Source organism: Erpetoichthys calabaricus, chromosome 5 (genome assembly GCF_900747795.2).
Source record: "Erpetoichthys calabaricus chromosome 5, fErpCal1.3, whole genome shotgun sequence".
Lineage (NCBI taxonomy): Eukaryota > Metazoa > Chordata > Cladistia > Polypteriformes > Polypteridae > Erpetoichthys > Erpetoichthys calabaricus.
Window position 1 is genome coordinate 86576176 of NC_041398.2, and position 7706 is coordinate 86583881.

Consider the following 7706-nt stretch of genomic DNA (forward strand, 5'->3'; position numbering starts at 1 on the left):
TGAATGGAGCTCAAAGATTTACAATAGTGGGGAAAACAATATTGGTCATAGCTATGGCACCTTCCAATAAGGAATACTCACTCTGTCAGGTGTATAAACAGATTGACAGAACAGTCAGTTGGGCAGCATGGTGGCGCCAAGGGTACCTTGTAGGAGTTCCATTCTGTTTCCACCTACATTGCTGTAATCTTTCCCTTTTGTTCGCATGGGCTTCCTCCAAGTTTCACCAACATTTTAAACTTGCACGTGGACTATGTAGTGTGAGTTTGTGCGCAATTAACCAGAATTTCAAAACAGTGCTGGCTTCTCTTTTGCACTAAAACTGTGCTTTCCCACCAGAGGAACATACTTTTCAGGATTTCCTGGACAACATACGGTAGGTCCAGGACACTTAATGTGTTGCATTCCCACTGTACAACAGGAACTGTAAACTTCATGCAAAATATGTGACATGCAAAAGTTGTAGATTAAACTGTTGATTCCATTTCTATGCACAGCAGTACTGCCAAAACAATGAAGAATGAGGTGTTGCTAGATGTGCTGTATGTTATCACAAATGTTTTTATTGCTGTTTTAGAGAATTGATCTAAGGTATTAGTCAAGAGGGTTGAAAAACAAAGGAAAGCTACAGTGCAAAAGAGAAGATTCTTAGGCAGAAACAAGACACATGCAAAAAAATGCAACGTTAACATTATACATTAACTGTATAATCAATAATACTATAATGAAATTCAGATTTAAAAATAGATGGTGCCAAGTGGTTGTGGTCAACCAATCACAACAATTCATTGCTCGAGTCCCAGCCACAATAGTTCCTGATTGAACAAAAAGTACATACTCTGGAGTAGGAATAAAAAAAAAAAAAAAAAGAACCAAGAACTACAAATGGCCCAAGTTCCTGTGTTGGGAATGTTACAAAAGTTCCTGAATTTCTAAAAAGTCCCTGGCTCATGAAGAAAAGTTCCAGTGGTAGAAAAACACCCAATGCCACCTGGGTAGGCACTTTCTGCCTACAACCCTGTAAAGGCGTAAGCAAGCGCAGAAAATGGGCAGAAAGTGAATTAGGCCGTTAATTAATAGGTGTTTAATACTTTGAGTTAAAGATCACAAAACATCAATGCAAACCTTAGGCCACTGATGCTTTCCAGAGTCAAGCAAATTTGTATACAATTAAGAGTTTTCAGCTCTGTGTTTTGTTACAGATCCAAGACATACAATCCATTATATAAAGTGCACCTTCAGTTGGTGAAGTGGTAATGGAGAAAGCAACGCAAGGAGGTGCACATGTTGAGATGGTTCTTTATGATTACAAGGTCTACAAAGAGGCACAACTGTATGAAGCAGTTAGATTAGGACAAAATTAAATAAATAAGCAAACACAACGTTTGATACATGTGAATAACTGTAATTAGATGTTTCGTGAAATGTTTTTGTTTGTTAAATAAATGATTATTTATTTATTACTTCATTTGTTTATTCTAGTGACATCACATTGTTGTGATGTAAGATTTTGCATATAACTTGATAAATATTTTGTATGTCTTTATTTGTAATTTAGGCAAAGCAATGTAATTTAGTGTTACATTATGTGAGAAGCATTCATGTTTACAACCCCCTCCCCCCCACCAGGAATGGGTCTCTTTGAAGTTTACGACAGAGTTGGGGGAGGAATTGCCTTAAACCAGTTTGGCGAGTGTTTCTCTGCTGAAGTCTTTCAACTCCCGCAAGAAAGCCAGGCTGCCTAACTGCCAAGCTTTATCTTAACATATGGTCTTGGGGGGGGTGGCAGGTGTGAAGGTGTTCTATTCCCCCATTGGTCTGAAGTATGGCTGTTTGGAATTGGCTTCTATAAGAAGCCTTTAAGTACCATGATGTCCTATTGGCTCTAGGGGTTGGACAGAGAATCTATAAATCTGCATCTCTCACCATGAACCGACAAGAACAACACAATGAAGAGCACAACTCGGGAGCCATATTGGAACAGGCATATGGCCTGTTCTGGGCGGCACGGTGGCGCAGTGGGTAGCGCTGCTGCCTCACAGTTGGGAGACCTGGGGACCTGGGTTCACTTCCCGGGTCCTCCCTGTGTGGAGTTTGCATGTTCTCCCCGTGTCTGCATGGGTTTCCTCCGGGCGCTCCGGTTTCCTCCCACAGTCCAAAGACATGCAGGTTAGGTGGATTGGCGATTCTAAATTGGCCCTAGTGTGTGCTTGGTGTGTTTGTGTGTGTCCTGCGGTGGGTTGGCACCCTGCCCAGGATTGGTTCCCTGCCTTGTGCCCTGTGGTGGCTGGGATTGGCTCCAGCAGACCCCGTGACCCTGTGTTTGGATTCAGCGGGTTGGAAAATGGATGGATGGATATGGCCTGTTCTGAAGAAAGCTGAGCACCAATGATGCCTTAACTAGAGACATTTTAAATAACTACAAGTCTGTGTGCTGCCTGAAACTACACATCACCATTTAATCAGGTTGTATGGTTGCCAATATTCAAATGTACTTTGCATATTGTTATTATTTATGAATATTTACAATAATACATTGTTTTATGTGTAACTTAACTCCTGCTTGTCTTTTTACTACACCTAATTGCCTATAGATATAGAAGGGAAGGTGGGGAGAAGTTATATACTACAATACCTTATAAACAGTGGTAAGTCCGGGAGATTTGAGGTGTTCTGACAAAGGCTACACATTAATAATACAAAAGGGGAAAGTACAGCAACATATTACTCTACCAAGGCAAAACACACATGCAACAAGAAATAAGCCTTAACATGGTAACTGTCATTTTCACCTGTCAAAGCTGAGCGGGTAAACTGTACAGAGTATTGTTTTTGATTGGTAACTTGTCAGTAAAGGGCATGTGCACAGTCGTAACTTTGCCGTCAATGAAACGGGGACTCAGACAGAAGGCGGAGTGGTGGCTCTGAGGCTAGGGATCTGCACTGGCAATCGGAAGGTTGCCAGTTTGAATACCATAAATGTCAATAGGGACTCTGCTCTGTTGGGCCCTTAACCTGCAATTGCTGAGCGCTTTGAGTAGTGAGAAAAGTGCAATATAAATGCAAAGAATTATTAAGGCATTACAACTGGTTGGATGGAGATGTAAACATGCTAATGGACTATATATATATATATATATATATATATATATATATATATATATATATATATATATATATATATATGTATGTATGTATAAAGGCGCAAATATATTTGGCTTCAAGTACTTACAGTTTTTTTTTACATTACACCACTTATGATCATCCCCATGTCTATACACCCACGAGGTGTTTGCACTCTTTCCCCTGAATACAAGAGAAAATTGAGGACATTTAGCACTTCTCCAAATTACAGTCAAAAAGATGGATTGCACATCTCCATTAAGATTCTTTTGTTTAAGATGGACCTGAACTCTTCATTATTTATTATGCTATGAAGAGCTTTACAAGAATTTCATTTTTTGTACTTCCCCTACATTTTTAATATATAGAAAAAGTACTGTTACAGTGTGGAAATTATTTTTATAAAACGTTTTTTTAAGGTTCAACAGTGGACTAAGCTGTAACAAGATGCTTTCAGACAATTTTGACTACTGCTGTACTGATTATACACATCTCCACCTCAGAAGTAGCTGCCAGGACACATTAGCCATTAGGTCTTTTGACTGATTGCACTGAAATGTGCATATTTATGTCCTCTGCTCATTTATCTAAAGCAGGGGTCCTCAATTACAGTCCTGGAGGGCCGCTGCAGGTTTTTGCTCCAACCCAATTGCTTAATAAGAAGCCCTTACTGCTCAAGTAACACTTCCGCTTTATTTTAGTGTTCTCGCTCATTACGATTTTGAACCCTTATTGCTTATTTTAGTCTTAAACAGCTGTATTCTTGGCTTTTAATTGCTCCTAATTAACAATTAAATGCAAATGACAAAAGAGACCAACATTTCTCCATTTAGCTTGTTACCATTTACACCTGTCAGTATTTATCATTCACGACTGGGTTTAATTAAATACTTGGAAGGAAAGTGAAGAGGAAAAAGTGAAGGACTGAGAATTAGTCCTCCAATTTAGCCTTAAAATCATTTGGATGATATCCTTAAAAAGAGGAAGAAAATCTAGGATATGAGAATTACCTGACATAGCAGAGTTAAAGCACTAACAAGCCATGAAATTACATTATTGTCAAGAATTGTTTTCTAATTAAGCAACCGGGTTGGAACAAAAGCCTGCAGCCATTGCAGCCCTCCAGGACTGTGATTGAGGATCCCTGATCTAAAGAAACGCTTCTCTTATTGCTTTGCTTTATCATGGAGTGATAAAGTATGGTAATGCTCAATTAGCAAAATGAAGACGACTCTGGTATCAAAATGATGCACATAAAGATAAGGAACCATTTGTGCATTTAATAACAATGAATCTAATGAGCGCATTTTAAAATGTACAGATTGTGCTCAGCATGTTGCAAGTTTGTTGGCCATGCAAGTAAGAATTACATCTGTACACATGACAATACAACAACTACTTCTACTACTGTAGCAAAACAGAAGGTCTTTTTAATTTATAGTCAGTCAAATTTAAAACAACAAACCTTAAAAATAATAAAAGCTTTGCTAAAAATGGATTGATAGGGGAATGTTTGTTTATGTCTCTGTGTATTGTGATCTGTTGGAGATTTATAAAGCTTACATTAAGTTCTTTGTTGGCAAATAAAGCAGAACAATTTTGGAGTGTTATGAGATACTAAAATACCTTTTGTGACAAAAACTGAAGACTAGGGGCCTCATATATAAAACTTGCTTATGCTCAGAAACATGCATAAACCATTTTTATGTAAAAATCTGGAATTATAAAACGCAAAGTGAGTGAGAGAGTGAAAATTGGCTTAATGTTACTGAAAGTTTCAACCATTCATACTGTAAATCCTAGGCAGAACCTTTTGGTGCAGGCATTTTTGTGACCCCAGACAGCAGTGAACAGAAAACCTCATTTTGTTGCACATTTCAATGTCAGTCATGTCAGTGCACATTCTAATTAATCCATTTTCTAAACCCTCTTTATCATGATTAGAGTCATTTCACAGTTAACTGACATTTCTCCCAACATGGCCATCTTCAATGTTGGTAATTCTTAATGCATATGCTTAATATTAAATGCCTTGGTGTGACTTATTTGTTTTGTCAATATGACGAGTGTGCTGTGTGGTGTATGATATAACTGATGATGACAGTATTACCAAGAGGCCAATCCTCACACACAGCATGACCCTGAAGTCTGCTTCCCACATTACTACTTGATAAAATAAAGGGATTGTGGGTACAGCTGGGCCACTTGACGTCAATGTTAGTCAGACACATTTAAGCATTACATATTAGTCCACCTAATTCTTAGTATATTTACATTAACTGTGGCCTGAAAACAATTCAGGAAAAATGCCCTTTATTTGAGATTTATTTTAGTAACACTGGGGCTCAAGTCCACCCATGTCAGTAATACCTCACATTCACATTTACTGAAGTTTTGTTTCCTCTGCTCTCCCATGGTGTGTAGTAAAGCCATCCCTAAAGCACATGTCTACATTTATATAATGATCAGATCATGAATATTGGTGTTTTTAAAAGCCATACATGTTTATGTTATTTTGGAGGAATTAAGTAGATTGGACTGGCAAGCTTTGTTGTGCTAAATCACCTGATCTCATGTAGACTGTTCTAATGTAATGTGCCTCTCTGTTGTGGCTGCAACTGTACATGTAAAATGTATTTGGTGCTGTACTTATTTTTATAGCATAAATTAAATGGGACAATTCGAATGTTATCTGACTGCCTCATGGCAACCGATAAGGAATCTCCTTATAGTCCAAAGATATCTAGAAACTGTTAAGCATCTGAAATATTGTAAAACACGTTTTTACAGTATGACGTGTCTGGTCACATGCCATGACATTGAGGCTTTGTCTTTTCAGTGTATACTGTACATTGCCAATAGGTAAGATCATACTTCATGTTAACATAGATAGATAGATAGATAGATAGATAGATAGATAGATAGATAGATAGATAGATAGATAGATAGATAGATAGATAGATAGATAGATAGATAGATACTTTATTAATCCCAAGGGGAAATTCACATACTCCATCAGCAGCATACTGATACAAAAACAATATTAAATTAAAGATTGATAAAAATGCAGGTAAAAACAGACCATAACTTTGAATAATGTTAACGTTTACCCATCCCCACCGGGGGAATTGAAGAGTCGCATAGTTTGGGGGAGGAACGATCTCCTCAGTCTGTCAGTGGAGCAGGACAGTGACAGCAGTCTGTCGCTGAAGCTGCTCTTCTGTCTGGAGATGATACTGTTTAGTGGATGCAGTGGATTCTCCATGATTGATAGGAGCCTGCTGAGTGCCCGTCGCTCTGCCACAGATGTTAAACTGTCCAGCTCCGTGCCTACAATAGAGCCTGCCTTCCTCACTAGTTTGTCCAGGCGTGAGGCGTCCTTCTTCTTAATGCTGTCTCCCCAGCACACCACCATGTAGAAGAGGGCACTCGCCACAACCATCTGATAGAACATCTGCAGCATCCTATTGCAGATGTTGAAGGATGCCAGCCTTCTAAGGAAGTATAGTCGGCTCTGTCCTCTCTTGCACAGAGAATCAGTATTGGCAGTCCAGTCCAATTTATCATCCAGCTGCACTCCCAGGTATTTATAGGTCTGTACCCTCTGCACACAGTCACCTCTGATAATCACAGGGTCCAGGAGGGGCCTGGGTCTCCTAAAATCCACCAGTGTTCAGTTGTAGGTGGTTTGAGTCGCACCATTTAACAAAGACCTTGATGAGGTTCCTATACTCCTCCTCCTGCCCACTCCTGATGCAGCCCACGATAGCAGTGTCGTCAGCAAACTTTTGCACGTGGCAGGACTCCGAGTTGTATTGGAAGTCCGATGTATATAGGCTGAACAGGACCGGAGAAAGTACAGTCCCCTGCGGCGCTCCTGTGTTGCTGACCACAATGTCAGACCTGCAATTCCCGAGACGCACATACTGAGGTCTCTTTGTAAGATAGTCCACGATCCATGTCACCAGGTATGAATCTACTCCCATCTCTGTCAGCTTGTCCCTAAGGAGCAGAGGTTGGATGGTGTTGAAGGCGCTAGAGAAGTCCAGAAACATAATTCTTACAGCATCACTGCCTCTGTCCAAGTGGGAGAGGGATCGGTGTAGCATATAGATGATGGCATCCTCCGCTCCCACCTTCTCCTGGTATGTGAACTGCAGAGGATCGAGGGCGTGTTGGACCTGTGGCCTCAGGTGGTGAAGCAGCAGCTGCTCCATGGTCTTCATCACATGTGACGCCAGAGCGACAGGCCGGAAGTCATTCAGCTCACTAGGACGTGATACCTTTAGGACTGGGGTGATACAAAATGTTTTCCAAAGCCTCAGGACTCTCCCCTGTTCCATGCACTGCAGAGGACTCCCCAGCTCCAGCGCACAGATCTTCAGCAGTCGTGGCAATACTCCATCTGGACCCGCTGCTTTGCTGGCACGAAGTTTCCTCAGCTCTCTGCTCACCTGGGCTGCTGTAATTGTGGGTGGGGATGTCTCTCCTATGCTGGTATCAGCAGAAGGATGTGTGGAGGGTGCAGTACTCCGAGGTGAGAGTGAGAGTGGGTTAGGGTGGTCAAACCTGTTAAAGAAGTT